Here is a 12,308-nt window from a genome sequence, read left to right on the forward strand (position 1 = left end):
GAAGGAAGCTATCCTTAAGAATATAGTACATAATTCTTTATGGCTCTGGCCTTTAGCTCTTTTTGTCTCATTTCTACCTCCTTAAAATGTTGTGAGAATGATTACAATAAAGATAATGAGATACTCAGAAGCTGTCATGATGGGGCCTTACATACAGACTACTAAAATGGATAGGTTAAGATTAAATGCTCCTCTACTTCCTAATGATGTAATTAGAAAGCTTTTAAATTTAAATGAAACACTACTCAAAGTGCCTATCTCTGGCTTTGTGTGTGACCTAGAAGACACATAATTGTAAAGATGATTAAGAACCCATGGAATAAAAATGGGAATAATAAGAAATCAACCAATGCTGTAAATATGAAAATATATTCTTCTGCCACTTGTGTGCATTTAGAGGATTTCATGTTCCTCCTGTAGATAGGAGTCTGAAGCTATTGCTTTTCTCATACTGGAAGCTCCCAAATCCCCACACAAGTGAAATTTTGTGTTTCCTCCTCAGTCCATGTTCACCATATGACGATACAGTGTGGCCATTATGGTCCACAAGTAACTGCTCTTTCACTGTGGTAGCAGAGATTGGGGCAGATCCAAGCAAATAAATCTCCTGTATTAAAAAAAAAGAAAATCTCAGAATATTATAAACTGTGCTTTGCATTACCCATAAAGCTGAAAATAAATTACATGGTAGAAGCAGTTCTACTGTCTGTCTGGGATTTCAGTAATGGTGTTTTGAAATCAAAGACAGCCACTGCAAGTGCAGTGCATCTCGGTCTCTCATTCTTGCTGAGCCATAATATAATGCTGCATAAAATCTTTAAGTCACAGTGGATTATGCTCAGCACAGAACTATGATTTCCAGCTTTCAAGCTTTCTCTTTCTTGTAAGATAGCTATAAACCACATTTGCTTCTGAAAAAGAAGGTGGCTGCTGCAGGAGGACGCCTTTTCCATAATTAAGCAAAAATACAGGGGAGATTAATCTACTGGCAGACTACAAGTGTTATACTGGTGATTTCTATGTTAAAAGTTAATGCCCCATTATTGGCCTGATCTTGTAGGTATTTTGAGTTTAACTGGTTGTACTTGTGCTGCTTGGAATAACATTAATTTTCTTCATAGCAGCACATATACTGCTATGCTTTGTATTTGTAACTGAAACAGTGTAGGTAACACACCAATGTTTTAGTTACTGCTGAACAGCGCACAGCAGCAAGGCTTTCCCTGCTTCGCACTCCACATGCTCTGACTCCCTGCCCCCTGCGTAGTCTTGGGGTGGGCAAGAGCTTGGGTGGGGACACAGAAATACAGAATTTTTTAGCATAGGATAGTTAGACACAGCAGCATGCTGGGTCCATGCAAACCAATTCATTTTGATATGGCCACAGGGAGAGTTTGAGGTTTGGAACAGGAATGGATGCCACATCTACAGATTGGAAAACTGCATCTTTCATAACAATGAGTCTAGAAAGGATTTTGTGGAAAAGAAGCTGAAAATAGAATAATGGGATTTATGAATATAATGTCCTTGCAAAAAGACTAGTGTCGTTCACAGAGGGATAAATGTGGTAGGTAAGGTAATGTTTGTACTTAGCATGTGTGACACTACTAGTGGAACCATGCATACAGCCGTGTTGTTACCATTCTTTAAGAAAATGTCATTATTAGAAGAGTAGAGAACAGAATTTATTTTTTCCCCAACTATATATAAAGGCCTTCTAGTGACGGATGTCAGATGTCAAGACCTTAATCTAATTTTGTTATATCAAACAACAAAAAGAGTGACTTAAGAGTGTAAGCACTTTCACAAGAGACAGTAGCATGTATTAAAAGAGTTCTTTTATCAAGCAGACAAGAGCATAACAAGAACCAGCAAAGATATGTCAGATACATTTAAGAAACACTCAGAATAGTTACTCATTAGAATATAGTATGAAGAGAAATTGCACAATTTTCATCCCTTGATGTCTTCAGGTCAAACCTGGATTTTCCCCTGGAAGCTGTACTTCCATCAAACACAAGTTACTTGTTTAAGGTGGAAGTAAATGAAATTTTATATCCTGTGACCTAGTTGCATTTCCCACTCCAAAATCAAAGCACTAAAATTCTCCTGCTAGACATAACTAAGACTAAGAAAAGACTATCACGTCAGCTCTGAATAATGAAACTATTTTTGCTCTTTGTATTGCAAAGCTACCCACAAGCCTTCCCTCCACTGTTTCCAATGTCATCTCTGAAGCTAACAGTACAGAATCTATTTGAAATAATATCATGACTCTTTCTTTTCTATTTGTATGTACTGAAAGGTTTTTTTTAAAGAAATTGCTTCCTAAATCTTGTCCTTTCACTGACCTCTATGGTACATTGAGATTTCCTTCTTTTAACAGTTTGACCATTACTAGAAGTTATATGGAATGAACTGATCTTGGCTTTGTGGTTTTTGACAATTTACTCAGATTGAATCAATTGTCACACTGTTTTCTCTACTATAATGGGTCCAGTGCTATCAAGCCTTAGGAGCCATAAGGATGAAACCTAATGAATTTCCTTGCTTTTGTCACATGTTCTGAAATATGTATTTTTCTAAATGATATAATTCACTGTAGCTGAAACTCATTAAGTTTTTAACTACACAGAAATTTGAGGTTTCTAAGTTTGGTTAGTGCAACATCGAAGAGAGAAAGTCTGATGGTAAACTGCCTGTTAGATTTTAATGCATCCCTAATGCGTAAGGAAAAACTTCCTCTAACTAATGAAAAAATCTTCTAAATTAGCTGGGTTTAATGCCGTAACAGTAACAGGTGGAATTCAACATTGGTAACCATAGGTGTCCTATGCCATTGCAGATGGCCTAGGGTATCTGTCACTGCAAAGGCCATGCATCTCCTGTAGGTCTTCTGTTACATCTGCCAGCCATGAAATTAAATGCCTATGTTTGTGTAGCTTAAACATTCCCAGTGCTTTCATTCATAATTTCATTTAAGGTGTACTGGGTCAGCCTGAGCTGAAGTTAATTTTCTCCATAGCAGCCTGTACAGAACTGTGGTTTATGTTTATGACAGTGTTGTTAATACACCAGTGTTTCAGCTATTGCTCAGCAGCTCTTGCACAGCACAAAGGATTTCTCAGTTTCCCATTCTGCTCCTCTCAGTGAGTAGTCTGAAGATAGTCAAGAGGCTGGGAGGGGACACATCTGGGACAGCTGACCCAAACTGACCAAGAGGATAATCCACACCACAGGACATTATGCTTGGCAATAAAAACAGGAAGAAAAGAGGTCTTTTCAAAGTAGACATTGCTCAGAGACTGGCTGGGTATTGGTCTGGTGATAGGAGGTGATGAATTACATCATTTAGGTTTGGGGGTTTTTTATTCCTGCTTTAATTATTAAGCTGTCTTTATCTTGACCTATGAGTTTTTCTTACTTTCCTATCCTCTCCTGCTGCAAGGGGAAGTAAGCAAGCAGGTCCGTGAGTGATTAGTTTGTAGCCAAGTTCAACCCATCACATAAGGCCATGCAGAAAAAACCTACTTATTGCCATTGAAGAGTCTAGCAGTTTGAACTCTCTTGAGAAAAGGAGTGTTCTCAGTGCCTTAGCAATTGTATCTCCAAAAGGTGAGGGCTCCCAGAGCCTGGGCATGATTCAGCTAAGGGCAGGGAAATTAGCCAGTTCTTAACTCACTTATCTCCATGGACAGGAAAAAGGCAACTACAACACTGTTGTTACCTAGAAGTAGACAAAAAGCCAAGAAGGGGAATCAGTAGGGAACAGCAATTATCACTTTTTAGTCCCTGGTAAAAACTCAATAGAAATCAAAGTCTGCATTAGCAAAAATCTGTCAAACCACAATGTTTGAACAAGATATTTTTAAGGTAAAATACTGACATTTTGCACTGATGCTGAAAAAAGTGCTGTGAGAGGAGGTTTATCTAAAGTTTGTCATTAAATCCATTGACTACCTACTAGAACAAACTGCAATGGAAACCTGAGCACCTAACTGACATACTAAAATCAAAACAGAAAAAAAATGCCTACAGTTTGGTAAAATAAACCCCATCCAAAAAACTAAACTAGCTGTCTTGGGCTGTGTGTGGGGGGGGGTGGGTGTGGGTGTGGGTGGGTAGAATTTTTTTCATGAAGAGGCTTATTTATCTTCATTACCTACATACACATAATTAGCATAACCTAGATGACTCTTAGGTGTCCAAAATCAAGAGACATAAATCCCACCATTGCTCAAGAAAGATCCAGAGAAGCATTCTGTCCCAGCACAGTGATATGCTACAAACCCTAAAATGTTTCAAAGTATATATATGAAATGTTGTATAAAATATATGGTATGCACCGTGGTTTTTTTTCATATATATATATGTATATATATAGAGAGATATATATACACACACATACATACAAACTATACTGCAAGGTACAGAGAAAGACCAAAGAATGGCAGCCCAGCAAGTGTCTCTGATATTTTGAGCTGAGAGTCAAATTATTCCTCTTTTCCCTTCTTTTGTTTTCGACTGTATGCCTCTTTATATTACCTATAGATGAAATCTGATTTTAAGCTATACATATACCAAATCAATGAATGCAGAATTTTAAGGTCTCAGTAATTCTGGTTTAATATTCTGTCTTGTTAAAATTCACAGTTCTACACTATACTTCATTTTAAATAAAGTGAAAAGAGAATGTATACCAAAAATCTGTTTGATGTTAGCAGAACACCCAGAAGATCCTCATATGACCTTATTATAGTTTTTTAAAAACTCCAAACACATAAGGCTATGAAATCAGGCACAAAATGCAAACTAGGAAACCAGTGTGGGTTAGTCTAATTTGATATTACTCTCTGATAAAGAAAGTATCTTAAAAAATCTTTACTATTTTTTTAGTTATGCTTTAAATTTAAAATTCTCCTTGAATATTGTATTATCAAGTATTTTAAGAAACTGCTTATCATTCCAAAGGTTTTCCTGAATAAACTTTAAAGATCTAATCTTGACAATAGCCAAATTCCCTTAAATCATTCTGTTAGTGTCATTCCCATTTTATATTACAGCAATTTATAAGTAACCAGCACTAGGCATGTTCACATATGAACTGTTTAATGAACAAGTACAACTTCACAATTGCCAAGTTTTTATAATTGCATGTGTCAGTAAAATGGGAATTAAGACAGTAATTTTTATAAATCTACAAAAATGTTGGCAAATAATTCAGTGCAAGATGCAAGTATGCTTTACACAGGCACTTCAGTTGTCACACCTTTAAACAAAGTAGTAGCTCTAACTCTTAGCAGTCCCATAGGTATGACCCCAAACTCCTACCCTTCTGCAGAATTAATCTGTGGGTCTTATAACGTATTCACACAAGTATAATTACAACAGTTGTAATGACAGTTATTAACCATCATTTGATATCTTTGTGGGTGTGTGGATGAGTATGTTGCCTTCAAATGTCAAATAGTGAACGATTCACATTTTCTACAAATAGCAGATGACTGTTGCCCACTCTGTACCCTGCCTCCCACATGTCCCATCCCAGTCTGTGGGTCCTATTGTCTATGGCCCAGAGGGGCCAAGGTTTGGCACGGCCCAGCTGAATATCCTCAGTTTACACTCTGAAGAAATTGTTAAGTTGTGAGAAAGACTAACGGGAAAGTTCATACAGTGGCATCGTGCAAGGTAGGAAAGGTAAAGTCAGACAGATACAAATGTCAAAGCAGAGATAATTAATTTTTCAAGGACTAAAGAGGAAAACACCACCAAGAACAGGTAGAAAATTGTAAAGCAAAAAGAAACCTGGAGAATTAGATAAAAAATGGCACATTGGCAACCTGAGCATCTGTTTCAGAAAGCAGTGCAGGATGGCCATTTTCTTCCTGACCAAACTTTACCTGGCCAACAAGGACCCTTTGAGCAGTTTTTTGGGACAGGGAACGTACGTAATACTGCTTATACTAGCCACTCATTTCATCCTTCATCATCATTTTGTGTGAGCTAGATAGTAAATACTTGCGTTACACTTTTAATTTGTGTGTTCTGCTTGTAGAGTATCCTTACACATGGATAAGAAGCGTCTGAAGAAAATGACCCTGGTAAGAAGGGTTAACCAAGTACCCTTTTTTATGGTTGCCCTGGTTTCAGCTGGGATGGAGTTAACTTTCTTCTTAGTAGCTGGTGCAGTGCTGTGTTTCGGCTCTGATGTGAGAACAATGATGGTAACACACGGATGTTTTTAGTTGTTGCTGGGTAACATTTATATTAAGTCAAGGACTTTTCACTTCTTTGGGCCCTGCCAGCGAGAGGGCTGGAGAGGCACGGGACATTGGGAGGGGACACAGCCAGGACAGCTGGCCCCAACTAGCCAAAGGGATATTGCATACCATGGGACATCATGCTTGGTATATAAATACGGGGTATTAGCTGGAGCTGGGGGGATTTTTGCTCAGGGACTGGCTGGGCATCAGTCAGCGGGTGGTGAGCAGTTGTACTGTGCATCACTTGTTTTCCTTTCTCCCTTTTCCTTTGGACTTCATCCTTTTCCTCACCTTTCCATTATAACTAATATCATTATTATTGTTGTTGTTATTATCGTTATTGTTGTTGTTCTTACCTTTTAATTCTGTTTAAATTATTAAATTGTTCTTATCTCAACCCTCAAGTTTTATATTCCTTTCCGATTCTGCTCCCCATTCCTCCGTGTTGGGGGAAGTGAGCAAGCAGCTACCTGGTGTTTGGTTGCCAGCTGGGGTTAAACCATGACAAGGGTGTTTAGTGATAACAAGTCATGCGAGTCATTTAATCAAACTTTAGATGTCTGTAGCATAGACATCTCCAGTGGACAAACCTGAGCTAATCATTCCCTTTTGAGTCAAGGGAGAGAAATAAGCAATTTCAGGGTACAATTCGACTGACCTATTTTAAACATCAATCTTAGGAGAAATCAATAATGCCTTAGAAGTACCTCCTTGTCTCACTATTGACTGAAAAGGGGCCCTAGAGTATTACCATGGATGTAGATGTATCCTTTGAAGACATCTGGTTTTGGTTAATGACCTCAATATATCTGAATTTGTATGGTTTGCCAAAATCAGCATATCATTCTTTCAGCTCTCTGTGAAGACAGAGAGATTCAGTGTGAAACCACTCAAGCTCATTTTCAGACAGATGATCTTCCATTTTAAATAGACATTTCCTTATCTTAAAGCTTTCTAAAACAACCAAGTCCTGTAATAAGCTCAGTAGCTGGAGCATCACAGTTTTACCCATCTCAGGAAATTACATACTTTCACTCAATCCATACCAAGAAGGTATTCTGACCTTTTTACTTAGTGTTCTCCTTTATCTTATCACCCTTTCATCTGGTGACAGCACCTAATTTTTCAGGCTTTACTTCCTCACTTAGCATCCTCTTACGGCTACTTGAGAACCCAACACCATGCTTTCAACATTAACCAGATAAGGGGATGAACCATATAGCAGGTTTGCTGATCAAGTAACCATATACTGAAGGTAATCATAATCTGGCTAAATACGTAATGTATCACAGACACCTTGAATAAATATGTACACTGCAGCACTATAAATCTTACCCACATGTTTAGACATATTCAATAGTTTCCTTGATCACTTAGCTATGACTCTAGTAAACAACATATGGTAACCGTGATAGAGTATATTTTCTGTAATTTAATCCTTTTATGTTATTTCCTGTGGGATCAGAAACTTCAGGTCAAATTTAGAGGTGACACACCTGACGTTGTAAATTACACACATCAATGTAATAAAAGGTGCAAGAAGCAAAAGAACTCAGAATTTGGCTCCATTGTTACTGCCCTCTGATTATTTTAAGTGTGTGTTTTAAAAGAGTGGATATTACCATACAAAGCAGGACTTTGGACTGTTTTGATCTCATTACCTGGGGAAAGCTCTGGGAATATTTTCCCAGTACAGCTATTGTCTTTAACTGATTACCTTCCTTCATGGCTCAATGGAAAGACTAGAGGGTAAAAAATAGGGTTGGACTGACTGTGCATGGTCTTCCCCTCTATCTACCTTCTGTTCTGCTACACAGTGAGGAAGGCTTAGTGCTTCAGGTCCTAACTTTTCCATACCTGAATATTTTATTTCCCAAAACTTTTTATGAAAACACAGTCTGAAATTTTCTATTTCTTTTGGGTGTGTTCAGACTGTTGTGGGCTGAAGGCAACATAATTAAGCCCTGTCCTAATATGGAGTTTCATTTCAGGATGTGGAAAACTATGGAGTATGACATGAGAAGCCCCTGGTATAATCAATAACAGAGTGAAACACTGACAAAAATTACAGACCACACCATAAAGCCTGACTGGATTTCACCAGTGATAAAGGTAGAGTTACAGAAGAGATCATAAAACTGTAAACTGCATGCATACTTGGAGGGCGGTATTGGGACCTTTTGTGCAGTAGTTTTGCAAGGCCGTCAGCAGCTAGGTAACTATACAAATAATATGTAAGGCCAGAAGGACAAGATAACCGCTTGACCAGGACTTTCTGTGGGAACCTGTGTGACAGCTCTGAGCTTAATCACCACAGCCTAACAAGGACAATAACCCAAGTTTGTCATTCAGACCATAACACACAAGTCAAACCTTCTGAGGTCAGGAAGCCCTGGGGGAAAAGAGGATGCTTTCACAACAGTAAAAACCCTGGATGACCACATTAAACGTCCTGTGGACAAATTAAAAGATGATATCGCTGTGCCAGGTCCATTGCAGGCCCAAAGGTATCCGCATCTACTCAGTGCTTCCTGACACAGACTTCTGAAAAGAACACGAACGTTAGTGCTTTGTTAATGCTAGTGTTAATACTCGCACCTTACTGCTCTGCTACAGTGAATGTTGTTTTCCTGCAGACCAACTCTGTGACCCTGTTTTTTATTCATCACACAATCACAGAATTGCTGAGGTGGGCAGAGACCTCCAGAAATTATCTAGGCACCCCCCCTGCTCTGAGCTGGCTCACCTAGAGTAGGTTGTTCAGACCCTCACTGTTTACTCTTCTACTCATTATTTCTTCAGTTTGTTAGTGAGGATGTTGTGGAGGATGATGTCAAACACATTGCTAAGGTCAAGATAATTTACATCCACTGCTCTTCCCTTGTTCCCCAGGCCACTCATTTCATCCTAGAACGCTATCAGTTTGTCAGGCAGGATTTCCCCTTCAGAAATTCGTGCTGACAATTTCCAATCACTTCCAATCCTGGAAGTGGTTTCCAGGATTGTATGCTCCTTCACCTTCCCAGGGATCGAAGTGAGGCTGACTGGCCTGTAGTTCATTAAACCTTCCTTCTTGCTTTCTTTCAGTCCTCAGGAACCTCCCTCAGTCACCACAACCTTACAAAGATAAGAGAGTGGCCTCGCAGTGATTTTGGCCAGCTCCCTCTGCACTTTTGGATTAAACCCATCAGGTCCTATGGACTTCAGTCTGTACAATCTGTTTAAATAGTCCCTTTTTGCTTCCTTCTCTATTAAAAGTAGTTCTTCATTGCTCCAGAATGTGTCCTCTGTTCAGTTTTTCTTCATGCAGACTGTAAAAAGGTTCTTTTATAAAAAACCTGATACTGTAAATCAAAGCAAGCAGGGACCTTCCTCATTCCTTGAATTCATAGTTTCATGTCCTTTCACCTGCACTCAGCCATCAGAAGGTCCTAAACAGAGATGTAAAAGAGTACTGAACTGAAATGAAGGAACAACATGATTACAAAGATTCCCTCCTCTTTCATCTCCCTTTGCAGATTTTGCCTACGGTGTTTTGTGCTTCTGTTGACTTAAATGTTTTGAAATGATTGTTTGATTGCTTGGTTAAGGTCAGCAGCGTTTGATGTAGTTCTTCTCTTGAAATTTAAATTTAGCGTATTGACCAGTGTCAGAAAAGATCCATTGTCTGGCAGGCTGCAATGTATATATATGTAATGGTAAATTAACAGCATGGGCTGTATTAATTTGTAAATTAAGGTTGTTTTTTTTAAAAAAAAACAAACAGCTGAGCTACAAACACCAGATTAACTTTATACTGAGAGAGAAGTCATGAATGTTTTGTCTCTTTGAGTTTAGGTCATCCTAAATTTCTTGAATTAATTTGGCTAAATATCTAACCAGTTTTACAAGAATATCTTACAGATGCTGCAATATAGTTTATTGCTTCACAGTAAAATGAAATAAAAATTAATGCTTTTTGATTCATTATCTCTCAAGAACAGTTTTTTGGGGACTGTGATGAAAACTCCTTTTCTAATCTGTCTAGAAGAAATTTTGAGCTGGAACAGATAGAAGCTTTTGTTCTTCATTTAACTGGAGTACTTTAGTATGTTTGTTTTTTTTTCAAAAAAAATGTTCAGAGACTAAATTTCTTCTTTTAAACATCATGAAATACTGTGAATTGTTTCAAGATACTAAATAACAGATACTGTAGAGCTAAAATGCAATATTGCATAAGATAAGTTTTCCTTTGAAGTAAAATTCATCACCAATTCTAGAATGACTACATCCTAATGCCACTGGGGTATGGAGTGGGGAATTATAAAGGAAGAAAACAGCTAGATCAGCTAAAGTGTTTCACTTTCCTGAGGTTTTAAAATTTTACTATCCTTCCAACAAATCACAACTTACTGTTAAGCATCTGCATTACATTTTGGTATCCTAACGCGGTTTAATTACAAAAGAGTCGTAACCTCCTGCAGGAGTCCTGCTTGTAACTGCTAATGAGCAAAAGGCAATAAACTATCCTTTATAAATCAATATGTGAGAAATTAAATATGATTGCTTGGACTTGGTTGGTCTCATAGCTAATGGAACTATAAAAGACATGATTAATTAGAAAGGTGTTTTAGAAAGGTTAATTAGTTTATTTTTAAAATTATCTGCTGAGATAATGTGGTGGCTAGAAAAAAATCCTGCATCACTAATTAGCCAATGATTTTTCTGAAGAATCAGAATAAAACTATTTTGGTTATCAACTGTAGCTGACAGATAAAACTGTTTATTATTCAACAATGGTTGTAACTGGTGATTTTTAAGATCTTTTCTCATCTTCAGTTATCAGTGCAGAGTTAATCTATGCAGCAAGAATTTCAGGATAGGATTATCATTTTTAGTCTTGTTAGAAGTCAGTGAACTTAGTTTCAGCTTTACCCATAAGTCTTATTAGAGAAATCCTAGACCTTAGCCAGTATCTCAGTTGGCTAGGAACAATTTAATCAGGAAGATGGCCTATGTTATCTTACAAATGGCTTTATAGTTTGTGTATAAAAATAGAGGAAACAAATGCAATAAAGAGATGTGGAGAATTAAAATACTGTAAAAATACAAGTTAGCTGGACAGGGAGTTGTCTTAGCTCAAATAGCCATACTTTCAGGAATTTTTTGAAAACTAATAAGTTAGCTGTGAGGAGCTAAACATGAGAAGTGTGGGAGAAAGCTTGACTGTGTGTATTCCAAAGTATACGAAGGACATGTCACCATGGTCAAGAACTGACAGTAGTATAGAAGAAATGATACTTGATGGATGGTTAGTGAAAGCCCTTGAAAACAAAGATAAGCAGCTCACATTCATGAGACAGAGAATCTAGGGAGTTTATGCAAAGAGAGGGATCTCATGGACTAAGGAAATGACTCAGTGGTGTTCTCAATAGGTATGGAGCAGATGAGTTTACAACTGTGAAGGCCAAGGAAAGCCTATAGAGTAGGTGATTTGCAGAGTTAATAAGAATCTGAACTGGGTCTACTTGGATAGAAGAATGGGAAGGAACAGTAAGACTTACACGAATATTGGGTGTATGAATAAATTAGGTGCTTATAGTCAAGGAGCATCTCTGTTATAAATTTAAGCAATGGTAAGTTAATGTTATTATCTGAAGAAGAAAAATAATTTACAAAGTCATCTGAAGAATGAAAAATACCTCAGATGGCTATGTGATATCGCAGTTATTGACTGAAGGGTTGTGAACAAAGTATCTAGGAAAACATCAGAATACTAAAAAGCAACCTTTAAAAATGCAGATGATTCTGTGTATACAAATTTAATTTACAATGAACAATGGCATAAATCTTGCATTTTATTCATTTTTACTCACTAAATGAATAAGCAGCAACGATCCTCAGAAACGTACATAAAACAATGCACCACATTTGTTATTTATAGCTTTTGTGAACTGTCTTGATCACTAACTAAAAGATAGGAAGCAAATGAAATAAATCTGCAAAGCAGAATGACAGCAGCAGAGGGTAATTATAAAATGAACTCCACAGCAGTTTCCTATTTTT

The sequence above is a fragment of the Falco biarmicus genome, chromosome 5 (genome assembly GCF_023638135.1).
Source record: "Falco biarmicus isolate bFalBia1 chromosome 5, bFalBia1.pri, whole genome shotgun sequence".
Classification (NCBI taxonomy): Eukaryota; Metazoa; Chordata; class Aves; order Falconiformes; family Falconidae; genus Falco; species Falco biarmicus.